The following is a 12970-nucleotide window of genomic DNA, read 5'->3' as shown; positions in this document are numbered from 1 at the left end:
ATATGAATAAATGAGCAAGAAATAAAGTGCATTAAAGTAAATTGCAAGAAATTAAATGCTCAAATTAAAGTTAGTAGTTAGTGGTTATCGTAAGTGGACTAATGTAATAGTCACACCTATCTGAGGCTGGTCAATAAAACTATAGGCAAATAAAAACAAGTTAGAGAACATGACTAGTAAGCCAAGCTCCTAAAACTTGCCATGCCAAAAGAAAAATGGAAAGACCTTCTATGGACTTTAGGCTTTTTGCTTGGCCAAGAAGCAACCTATCTTGGACACAAAGCAACTCACTTGATCATGGATTAAGTTGAGTTTGATTTGGATCAAAGAAGGTGAAACCTCTCATATGTCAAGACCAACCATAAGACATTAACTCATTGGCCAAAATAAAAAAGAAAATGAGATGAAGATGAAATGAAATGGAAAGAGAAATAAAGTGTCAAAAACAATTGGTCAAAAGTGAATCAAATCATCATCAACCAAATCTAAACAGAAGAGAAATGAAGGTTACAAGTCAACAAGTCAAACATACTTTTTTGGTATTTTTGAAATTAAAATAAATGCAAAATTAAAATGTACAAAATATGGTCAAACCTCAAATTCAATTCAAATCAACTTCAACAAGTCCAATTAAATTCTCATTGGTCTAACATGGTCAAACAAGGTTTGACAAATTTTCTCAATAATTTTTGAAATCAGAAACTATTTTAAAACAATTAAAAACAATGAAAAATAACACAAATGAATTAAAATCTCAAATCAATTAAGAAATTGATGAGACTATTTTTCATTGACTTATCATGATCCATATATGTTAAGAAAATATTTTTGGATTTTTCAAATATCAAAAAGTATTTTAAAATGAATTAAAACTATTAAAAATCAAATAATTCACAAAAAATATTAAATGATGTCACAAAAATGATTAAAAATCAAAATATGAAACTAGATTTTTCAAGAAATTTTTTGGCATTGGTCTCATATTTTTGTGACTTCAAATAAAATATTTATGAATTTTTGAAAATAAAAGTAATTAAATGAAATTAAAACAAAAATCATAAAATAACAAAAATGTGCTGCCATTGGATCTTTTCATTAATTGACGTGGCACATATCTTAAGGCTTAGAGGCGCGGACATACCATGCTCCTCGGTCAAGCGCACAACATATGGAATTAAAAGAAGTCAAACAAATGAAAGGCTGAGATTATAACATTTAAATGAGATCCAAAGGTTCAGATGCTCCCACGTGTGGATGGTGGTGGAAACCACCATCTTCTCCGGCCAGGCAACTAATTCCGGCCACCACGCGCAGGGATTTCAGCCTTAATGAAAATGAAAAGGCAATGTATCAAAATGAAGCTGGGATGATGTACATCACCCCTGTAACCTTGGATCTTCCTCAATGTTTCTATTTAGAGAGAAACAAGAGCTTGAAGATCATGGTGTTTGATCTGAAATGTCACAATTCATGAAATTAAGACCAGCACTGGCCTGCCTCTTGCTTGAGGACTTCAGAAAACAGTTCAAACCAGAGAAATTCACATCATATAGCAAGATCTAGATCAAGAAAAATTGAGGTTCTACCTCTGAAATGAAGCTTTAAACAGCACGAATTCTCCAAGCTTTTGATCCAATCTTGTTCTGGAAGTGTGATGATGATGCAAGGCTAAGGAATTAAGACTTGAAGATCAACTAAGGATGTTGAAATTCAAGCTTGAAATTGAAAATGAAAACTGAAATTCCTTTGAGTGAGGGTGTGGTTTCAATCCAGCATCATTTCAGATCTCCTTCAGGTTGAAATTTGAATGAGTATGCACTCCTATTTATAACTGAACTTGATGCAATATGGTGCTTTGCTCGTGTGCATGGAACTTGGACTCTTCATGCATGGGCATGCACAGGCGCGTGCAAATCCCAAAAATGGATGAAAATGCAAGCTGAACTCATATGCAAGTGAATTGGACGTCTAAAGGAGGCTGCACAAGCTTGCATTCCAAGTTATGATGTGAATTGCATAATTGAACATAAACATTGAGCTCTTCGAAACTCCCACATGGAAAATCCAAACAGGATCATGTGAGCAATGGTTGGAAAACTCTTGGAATAAGGAACAAAAGTTATGTTGGGCAAAAATCCATTTGGAGTTTGGAAATTTATGAAAACTGGTTGTGAAGTTTAGGGTACAAAACATGTCTTTGAAACATTTGCCAAAAAGAAGCAACTTCAAGCCCTTCTGTTTTAATGATACAAGCCTCAAATGGAACAACCACCAACATCAAAGTTGTATATCTTTTCACGATGATCAATTTAGACTTAAATTTTGCATCATTTGGATTTTTAATGAGAAAGTTATGGGCACTTGAAGTTGGACATTTTTCAAATTCAATGGCTTAGGTCCAAAGTGACCTATAATGTGTTGTATTATCACATGTGTTTCTTTTAGGATTATGAAATTTTGTACAACATAAAATTTGAAGTATACATCTTATTATTTCCAACGCACTTGGTCTCACCTTAAAATCATAAAAATTAAGGAAGTTAGGTCCTTGAGAAGTTGACCCAAAATTAGGGTTTCAGTCAAAATGACCTATAATGTTTTGAAATGAATGATGACCTTCCAAGTTTCAAATGGATTTTTGATGAACATGAAAGTTGTTAATATGGTTCTTAAGAACATTTTTTCTCTTCTGGTAATCTTCATTTGACAAACATATCACGAGTTGTGTCTCAGTGATTCTCAGTTTAGTCAGATGACTTGACTGGTCAACTTCTCAAGGCCAAACTTCAAATTTTGATGAATGAATAATTGAGGATACTCAAATAAGCTTATATATTCATAAAATAATTAATGAAACAACTTATCTTGATTAAATTTGATCATAGGTTGAAGTTGCTTCATGAGCAAGGCACAATCAACACACAGTTGAATTAGGGTTTCCTTGGGAAACAATCTTAAAGCCCTTTGGGTTACCTTGATCAAATTGGCAAATTAAGGTACTTGGGAGACATATATGATGATTAGGAACTTTGTGGACCATTGTCATGATTGTTCTCATCTTCATCTAGCCACTTCATTGAGCTTAAGAGCCTCTTAGGAACAGGGGATCACATGATCACTTGAGCTTCAAAACAAAAAGAGTTAGTGACATATTTTTGTGCTTTTGGTTAGTAAACAAAATAAGAAGAGAAATAATATACAATTTAAGCATGCTTGGTGGTCTCAAACCAACTCACACAAGTCCCACCCCTAGGGTTAAGGAGCCACACATGCTATGATCCTTGAGGCAATGCATTGAACAAATGATATGATGCCATGAGGGATCTTAGGGTCAAAATTAGGGTCTTAGAGATGCCCCTATTTAAGGTCATTCTAGCTGGAGATATGAAGGTTAAAGTCTTCATCTCGACGAGGTAGAATGGGCTTAAATAATAACAAAGAGACGAATTTTGGTCCCTAAGAGACCTCATGATGCAAATGTATGTGTGCAAAATAAAATCTTCCTGGTGAATAATTGCCATGAAGGAAAAGAAATCAGGAGACAGTGAAAAATCCATAGGAGTAACACGCTCACTAGGGAAACAGAGACTCTGGGGGGAAGTAGGGTAAAAATGCGTGAGCAAGTCACGACTTGAAAACTTGGTGGGAGACACGTGGGGGGTTCCACGAAAATAAATCGATGGAAAGACTCGAGCTAACGCAAAGATGCATGTATTGGGGAATATGCCAATACAGCAAAACTATCCACAAAGGATACATCGGATAAAAATTCGAACTCAGACGGGGGGGTCCACAAAGGATTCAGCTGAGGAAGAAACATCGAGATATTACTGACATCTGGGTAATAAACTCAAAGAGAGACATGTTATCAACACACCGGTTACTAGGTGAGAGAACAACACGCTCAGGGAGAAAGAATATCTAAGACTGGTATAAGGGTGAGAGATATCAATCATCTGAAACATCTGAGGAGAACCTAAAGGCACATCTCAACTCAGGAAAATCTGACTCCATAGGGGACAACAAGTCATAATAGGGAGCAGAAGGAAGGAACACCAGGGATACCGGTTACTGGGCATATAATAGGTGACCAACCAGGCGTGAATTGGGAACATATCCAAGACACTCATCATTCGAAAGGAGGGCTGAAAAAGCAAACTCGACTTACGGGATGGGCATTCGATTCCATAAAGTGAATACGAATCCTACTCAACTGGGGAAGAAAAAAACTTCGAATGAAGAGCGCATGAGATATATTATCTATTGCCGTCATAACATAGATAATATACTCGCATGGAAGATTATCCACAACCGGTTACTGGGTTAATAAAGGATAAATCGAACGAAAAGAAAGGACATCGGGATACCGAATACTGGGTATAAAATGATGACCAATCAAAAGGAGAAACAATCATCACCAAACAAGTCTAAATGAAAGATGACTCGGCGGGGGATAAATTGCTTGAGAAAAGAAATTATCCAGGAGATATATCACCGGTTACTGGGTGGTATACTCAAAACAAAGGAATATCGATACCGGTTACTGGGTAAGGATAACCAACAAAATAGGGGATTACATCTACCGGTTACTGGGTAGAAAACCACAGAAATAGGACTTACAACTACTGGTTACTGGGTAGAAGGCCACAAAATCCACTAGGGAAAAGGATGAACAATTACTGGTTATTGAGCAATTGAACAACTAAACCGCAGGGAACTGCAGGGGAAATAACAAGAAAGGAGTCAATCTAGGAACAAACTAGAAAGACACAATCAAACAAGACTTAACCTAATGAGGATATAACTCAGGGGAGTAATTCCCTCCAGATACACAACTGGGAAGGAAACTGAAATAAATATCATCCACGAGGATATAACTCAGTGGGGAATGAAGAAGGAAAGATAGACACTTTCTGCCTATAGGGCTGACTCTATATGGAAAGATCAGACACAAACATCTGCTTGGGGAAGAATATTTCACCAATAGCAGGAGATAACAAGCATAGATATATGGTAAAGAATGCATCATGAATATCTTAATATTATGATTATGCATATATATGCATGATTTATGTATGATTAATGCTGACAAACACAAATATCTAACACAAACAGGCTGAAGAGCCACAAACTGACATCCGACATAACATCTCAAAAGAGAAAGGCCATAGGAGAAATCAGCTCTTGCGAGGATAATCTAATACCAGGAGATACAAACCACCGCTGGGGATAAGCAAAGTCTCAGGTGGGGAACATGCAGAGTCACCGCCGGGGATTTGCTGTTGAACAGACATAAGATCCGTCGTAGAAGAAACTCTACTGGGGAGCTCAAAATGAATAAGATCCGTCGTAGAAGAAACTCTACTGGGGAACTTATCAAGGAATGATATGAAACTTTGTGGGGAACAACCGCCAAACAGAAGTTCCAACAATCAAAACACTCCCTTCTATCTGCTAGAGAGACATCTCTACTAAGGGGAGAGAGAACAATTTGCTCCTCTGGGGAAGTAAATAAACATCTTGACCACCAGCTCTATACTCGGAAGAAACCTTCCAACACGGGGGGAAACAAATTATCATGCTTGGATCAGGAAACTCCACTAGGGACGGACTGTAGGCGACCATACTAGGGATAACCTGCCAAAATTCTCAAAGGAGAAACTAACTCTGCTGAAGGGATCGGAAACGAATCCTTCGTCAACTCGTGCCATGTTGGGGATGAAAAGGGGAACAAACCCTTCACCCACTGCTCTAGGCAACTACTGCTGAGGAGATAACTGAAAGATAACTTTGCAGGGAACACATGCCTACTCTGCTAGAGATTCTTACTTATGCTGGGGAAAGACAAATTTCCTCATGAATAGATAGCATATCAACTTTCATCAATCTATAAGGGATTTTAGGTCAGTCCACACAAAGGGATGACAACCATATAATTGATAAAACACAAATGCCAGGGCAAGAATCTCTGGGAAGCTGATGATGTATTATTCTTTCTGCGCTCGCTGGGGAGACAAACGAAAGCTGATGAAGAGGATATAAGAATGCCAAAATATGAACAAATGCCTTACCTTTTGGAAATCGTACTATCCTTGGGAGAGCACTAAAGACGTTTCGACTATCCTTTCAGTCATTGGGAATGTTCACTTTGTTTAAAAATAGTTTATAAAAACTTTATTTGTTTAAAACAATAATATTTATCAATTAAAACATGCAAACATTTGTTAAACAGAAACAAATAAGAGTGCCAAGAATTGGATAAAGGCTCAAATTTATTTGATAGAATGGTAGTCCGCAAATGGCGAGACTCCACGGATCTTTACAAATTTGAAATTGGTGATATTTATTGGAAAAAGGACTACATTGAACATAATGACCATTTCTCCACCAACTCTGAATCCAATGTATTTGAAGCTTCAGTTGACGATGGCTGAGCGAGAATCTTTGATAGAAGACAGCTGTAGAACAAAGTCTTGTCAGGATGCAGTTACTTGCCAAATCCCTAATTTTTTCCTAGATTGCCCCAGGGTGGAGTACTCAATCTAGCGGGATATGTATATTCATTTTTTCATGTCTCTAACTTTTGCCTGGATCTCCCTTTTGGGTTTTCAATCCACTGAGACGCTCATTTTTGCCTAAGCCGCCCTTTCGGGTTTTCAACTTAGCGAGCTATTCTATTTTCATTTTTTTAGGCGAAGTATTTCTTGACTGCATCTGAATTCCTAGGACGAGTGAAATCCTCCCCATCCATAGTTGTAAGCACTAAAGCACCGCCTGAAAAGGCTCTCTTAACAACGTATGGACCTTCATAATTTGGAGTCCACTTGCCCCTGGAATCGGGCGTGAAAGACAAGACTTTCTTGAGCACGAGGTCACCTTCTCGGAACACACGAGGCTTGACCTTCTTATCAAAGGCTTTCTTCATCCTTTGCTGATACAACTGACCATGGCACATGGCAGTTAATCTCTTCTCTTTTATCAAATTCAGTTGGTCATAACGACTCTGAAACCATCCAACCTCAGTCAACTTGGCTTCCATCAAGACTCTCATTGATGGGATCTCAACCTCCACGGGGAGCACAACCTCCATGCCATATACAAGGGAGAAAGGGGTTGCCCCTGTTGAAGTGCGGACAGATGTACGATAACCATGCAAGGCAAATGGAAACATCTCGTGCCAATCTTTGTACGTAACAACCATCTTCTGGATAATCTTCTTGATGTTCTTGTTACAGCTTCAACAACCCCATTCATCTTGGGTCTATAAGGAGAAGAATTATGATGTGCAATCTTGAACTCGCTACACAGCTCTTTCATCATCTTGTTGTTCAAGTTAGATCCATTATCAGTAATGATCTTGTCTGGAACACCATAACGGCATATGAGTTGATTCTTGATAAACTTCACGACCACCTGTCTGGTCACATTTGCATATGATGTCGCTTCAACCCATTTGGTGAAGTAATCAATAGCTACGAGAATAAAACGGTGACCGTTCGATGCCTTTGGCCCAATCATGCCAATCATGTCAATTCCCCACATAGAGAAAGGCCATGGTGAGGAAATAACATTCAGAAGTGTCGAGGGAATATGAATCTTATCTGCATAAATCTGACACTTGTGGCATTTCTTCATATATTTGCAGCAATCAGACTCCATTATCAGCCAATAGTAGCCTGCTCTCAACATCTTCTTTGCCATGGCATGTCCATTGGAATGAGTACCAAATGAACCCTCATGGTCTTCAGTCATCAACAGGTCTGCTTCGTGTCTATCCACGCATTTGAGCAGAACCATGTCAAAATTTCTCTTATAAAGCACATCACCATTAAGGTAGAAACTGCCAGATAGTCTCCTCAAAGTCTTCTTATCTTTAACAGATGCCCCAAGCGGGTAAATCTGATCTTGAAGAAAGCACTTGATATCAAAATACCATGGCTTATCATCTTTTACTTCTTCAACTGAAAATACATGAGTTGGTCTATCCAAGCGCATCACGGTAATATTGGGGACTTCGTTCCAATATTTCCCCATAATCATTGAAGCAAGTGTAGCAAGAGCATCTGCCATCCGATTCTCATCTCGAGGAATATGATGGAAGTCAACCTTAGTAAAGAAAGTTGAAATCCTCCTCGCATAATCTCTATATGGGATGAGGCCAAGCTGATTCATCTCCCATTCACCCTTAATCTGATTAACAACAAGGGCCAAATCACCATAAACATCCAGATGTTTGATCCTAAGATCAATACTTTCTTCCAAACCCATAATACAGGCCTCATACTCTGCCATATTATTCGTGCATTTGAAAGTTAGCCTTGCTGTAAAAGGAAAATATGTGCCCTGAGGAGTAATAATCATGGCCCCAATACCATTCCATACTGATTAACAGCACCATCGAACACCATACCCCATCGGGAACCAGGCTCTGGCCCTTCATCGAGCGTAGGCTCATCGCAATCTTTCATCTTCAAATACAAAATCTCCTCATCAGGGAAGTCGTACTGGATAGACTGATAATCCTCAATTGGTTGATGTGCCAAGTGGTCAGCCAAGATACTACCTTTAATAGCTTTTTGAGCTCGATACTCAATATCATACTCAGACAACAACATCTGCCAACGGGAAATCCTCCCAGTTAAGGCAGGCTTCTCAAAGATATACTTAATTGGATCCATTTTGGATATCAACCAAGTTGTATGATTCAGCATATACTGGCGTAAGCGCTTAGCAGCCCAAGCCAAAGCACAGCATGTCTTCTCAAGCGTTGAGTACCGAGACTCACAATCAGTGAACTTCTTACTTAGGTAATATATCGCATATTCTTTCTTCCCTGATTCATCTTGCTGACCCAGTACATAACCCATGGAGTCATCAAGCACCGTCAAATACATAATCAATGGTCTCCCTTCCACAGGCGGAGACAGAATCGGAGGCTAAGACAAATACTATTTGATACTGTCAAAGGCCTTTTGGAAATCCTTGGTCCAATCATGACGCTGGTCTTTCCGGAGAAGCTTGAATATAGGCGCACATGTGGCAGTCATGTGGAATATAGATCTGGAAATGTAATTCAAGCGGCCAAGAAAACCCGGACTTGCTTCTCAGTTTTAGGCGCAGGCATCTCTTGTATTGCTTTGACCTTGGCAGGATCAACTTCAATACCTCTTTCACTGACAATAAAGCCCAATAACTTGCCGGAACGGACTCCAAATGTACACTTGTTCGGATTCAAGCGGAGTTTGTACTTCCTCAAACGCTGAAAAAGCTTCAACAAGTGTTCTACATGTTCAACTTCCATTTTCAACTTTGCAATCATATCATCAACATATACCTCGATTTCCTTGTGCATCATATCATGAAACAAGGTAGTCATAGCGCGTTGATACATGGCTCCAGCGTTCTTCAAACCGAAGGGCATCACTCGATAACAGAATGTTCCCCAAGGTGTGATGAATATTGTCTTCTCCATATCCTCGGGTGCCATTTTAATCTGATTATAACCGGAAAATCCGTCCATAAATGAGAAGACATTGAATTTAGTTGTATTGTCTACCAACATATCAATGTGTGGTAAAGGAAAATCATCTTTCAGACTAGCTTTATTCAAGTCTCGATAGTCCACACTCATTCAGACTTTTCCATCTTTCTTAGGCATGGGCACAATATTGGCCAGCCATTGAGGATATGAAGAAGTCACCAAAAACCCCACATCAATTTGCTTCTGAACTTCTTCTTTAATCTTCACTGCCATATCAGGATGAGTTCTTTGGAGCTTCTGCTTCACAGGTACACACTCAGGCTTCAACGGCAAGAAATGTTGCACAATATCAGTATCTAGACCAGACATGTCTTCATACGACCAGGCAAAGACGTCGACATATTCTCGTAGCAACTCAACCAACCCCTTTTTAACAGACTCTTCCAGGAGTGCCCCAATCTTTACTTCACAAATGCAGTTTTCAGACCCCAAGTTGATTGTTTCCAAATTCTTAAGATGTGGCTGAATGATCTTCTCCTTGTGCTCAAGCAGACGGGTAATCTCATCAGGAATATCTTCAACATCATCTTCTTCTGCCTCTAATACAGGGAACTCAAAGTTGGGAGATGGCGTTGGATCATTACGTTCAATGGGTTTGATTAACCTGCATAATGATTTTGAGTATAAAAGAGATTTCAGAATTCAAACAAGGCAAATCATTATGCATATGAAAAGATTGATTTTATTCTCTTTTTAGGGTTTTATGGTGATCACCAATTTCATGCAAAAAGCAAAAAGGGAAAATAATTTAGAAAAACAAATATTTAACATGTAATTATTGAATGAATATCATTGTATTAATCAAATATGCCAACAATGTCATCACTTCTCCTTTGGGCATGGGAGAAGGGTTTTAAAACAAAATGAACATAATACGTGGACTTATGGATAACTGTTGGAACATCAATAGCGACCCAATTATTGCAGATTCCGCCTGGTCTGGCAAAGTTGCCAAGGTCTTCCTCTTCATCATCCTCAACAATGGCAGCAGCTTGCTGATCTTCAACCGTGTGGATGAAACCACCACTCTGGAACAGCCCACACTCATTGTAAATACCAGAAGAATACCCTATGCCAGATCAGGACTTGTTATCTTCCAACTTTATCATTTTCCCCAAACCAATAGTTGCACCATGCTTAATGGCCAACTTAGCATCATTATAGGAGACAAATGAAGAAAGTCCTTTCCTTGAAGGCTCAGCAATAGATAAGGCTTAGAACGGAGTCCCAACCTCATCCTCAGCATCAATATAGGAGAAGGAAGATAAATGGCTAACCAAGAGAGCCTTCTCTCCCCCTATCACTACCAACTTTTTGTTTTTCACAAACTTCTGGTGTAAGGTGGATGTAACGGCGCCTGCCTCGTGAATCCATGGTCTGCCAAGCAAACAGCTGTATGATGGATGAATATCCATGACCTGGAAGGTGATCTGGAAATCACTAGGTCCAATTTTGACCGGGAGTTCTACTTCACCGATCACAGTTTTCTGTGATCCATCAAAAGCCTTCACAACCACTCCACTCTGCCTCATAGGAGGCCCCTGGTATGAAAGTTTAGCGAAAGTGGATTTTGGCAACACATTAAGTGATGATCCTGTGTCCACCAACACATTAGACAAGGCATCATCTTTACAATTCATTGAAATGTGTAGAGCCAAATTGTGGTCTTTTCCCTCCTCTGGAAGATCAGCATCACAGAAGCTCAAGTTGTTGCAAGCGGTTATATTTGCAACAATGATATCAAACTGTTCTAATGTGACATCGTGGTCCACGTATGCCACGTCCAACACCCTCTGCAAAGCTTCACGGTGTGGCTCATAATTCATCAGCAAAGATAAGACAGATATCTTTGATGGAGTTTGTAGCAGCTGATCAACAACATTATATTCACTCCTTTTGATGAGCCTCAGCATCTCATCACTATCCTCTCTCAAAATGCTAGACTGGCCAACCAGGATAGGAGTACTTTTATTTTGAACAACAATAGGGTCAACACCCTTCACAGCAGGATTAGAAGAAGAAGTCCCCACGGGACCAGCAGGATTAACAACAGTCTTCTTCACGATATCTTCGTGGGGTTTTGGCGGCGCCGAGAAAACACGACCACTACGGGTCAGACCATTGACATCAGAAATGCTCACTATGGAAGTTGAGGGCAATGACACCTCCTTTCCATCTTATAGCATAATAGCGTTGTATCTGTAGGGAACATCTTTATCAGATACATACGGGACAGGGCTCGTTGGCTTTATCACAAGAGCCGGTGATACCTTCTTCTTGCTGCCATCATACTTGACGACAACAGGCTCTGGCATTCTAAATACAGGGGAGATAACATCAACTTCGTCCTCATTACGATTCTGAATTATTTTGATCATTCCCTGATCCAGCATCTCTTGGATGTTCTTTCTAACTTGTCGGCATCCTCTCTCGTTGATAGTGCACACCTGGCACCTATCATGGTCATGCTCATAGTGACTGTATCCACATAACAGCTTGTGCATCTCGACCAAAGATTGCCTTATATCATTAACATAAATGACTTTATATTTTCCAGGGCATCCCTGGACCACATTAACGACAACCTTCCCATGCTCGGGCAATGGGTTCTTCTTGACAGTAGGACCTACGTCCTCGAAAAACAATATACCGCTTCTCACAAGGTCTTGCACTTTGGTCTTCAACGGATAACAATTCTCCACATCATGTCTGGGAGCAATGTAATGATATACACAATGTAATTCTGGCTTGTACCACCACTGAGGGTTAGTTGGTACAGCAAGAGGGTCTCATGGAGTGATCAATTTTCTATCGATCAGAGAAGGATAGAGCTCAGCATATGACATCGGAATCGGGTCGAAAGTTACCCTCTTCCTCTCGTAGTTGCTGGTGCTGGTGTTATTGTTGTTTCGAGGCTGGTAGGCCTGCTATTGTTGACGATGTGGTTGTTGATATTGTTTATGTTGTTGTTGTTGATGATGATGAACTTCTCGAAAAGTAGGTGCTATATGAGCCACCTGGTGTTGGCTGACGGCAGGACGCACATTCTTCCTCTTCATAGAGGGCCTTCTTTTAATATGGGAGGACACAACATGTGCCTCTCCCTCCTTCTTCTTAGCAAAGCTCCAATACCTCTTTGCTGAAGAGCTGTCATCCCTAGACAAACGTCCCTCACGGACCCCTTCTTCCAACCTCATTCCCATATTCACCATTTCGGTGAAGTCTGAGGGAGCGCTGGCAATCATTCTTTCGTAGTAGAAAGAGCTCAAAGTCTTCAAAAAGATCTTTGTCATCTCTTTCTCTTCTAGGGGTGGCATTATCTGAGCTGCCAACTCGCGCCATCTTTGGGCGTACTCCTTGAAGGTCTCCTTGCCTTCTGCAACATTGCTCTCAACTGGTCCCTGTCCAGAGCCATATCCATATTATATT

This window comes from Lathyrus oleraceus, chromosome 5 (genome assembly GCF_024323335.1).
Source record: "Lathyrus oleraceus cultivar Zhongwan6 chromosome 5, CAAS_Psat_ZW6_1.0, whole genome shotgun sequence".
NCBI lineage: Eukaryota > Viridiplantae > Streptophyta > Magnoliopsida > Fabales > Fabaceae > Lathyrus > Lathyrus oleraceus.
The sequence above is the reverse complement of the archived record's forward strand: the minus strand, read 5'-3'. Positions refer to the sequence as shown.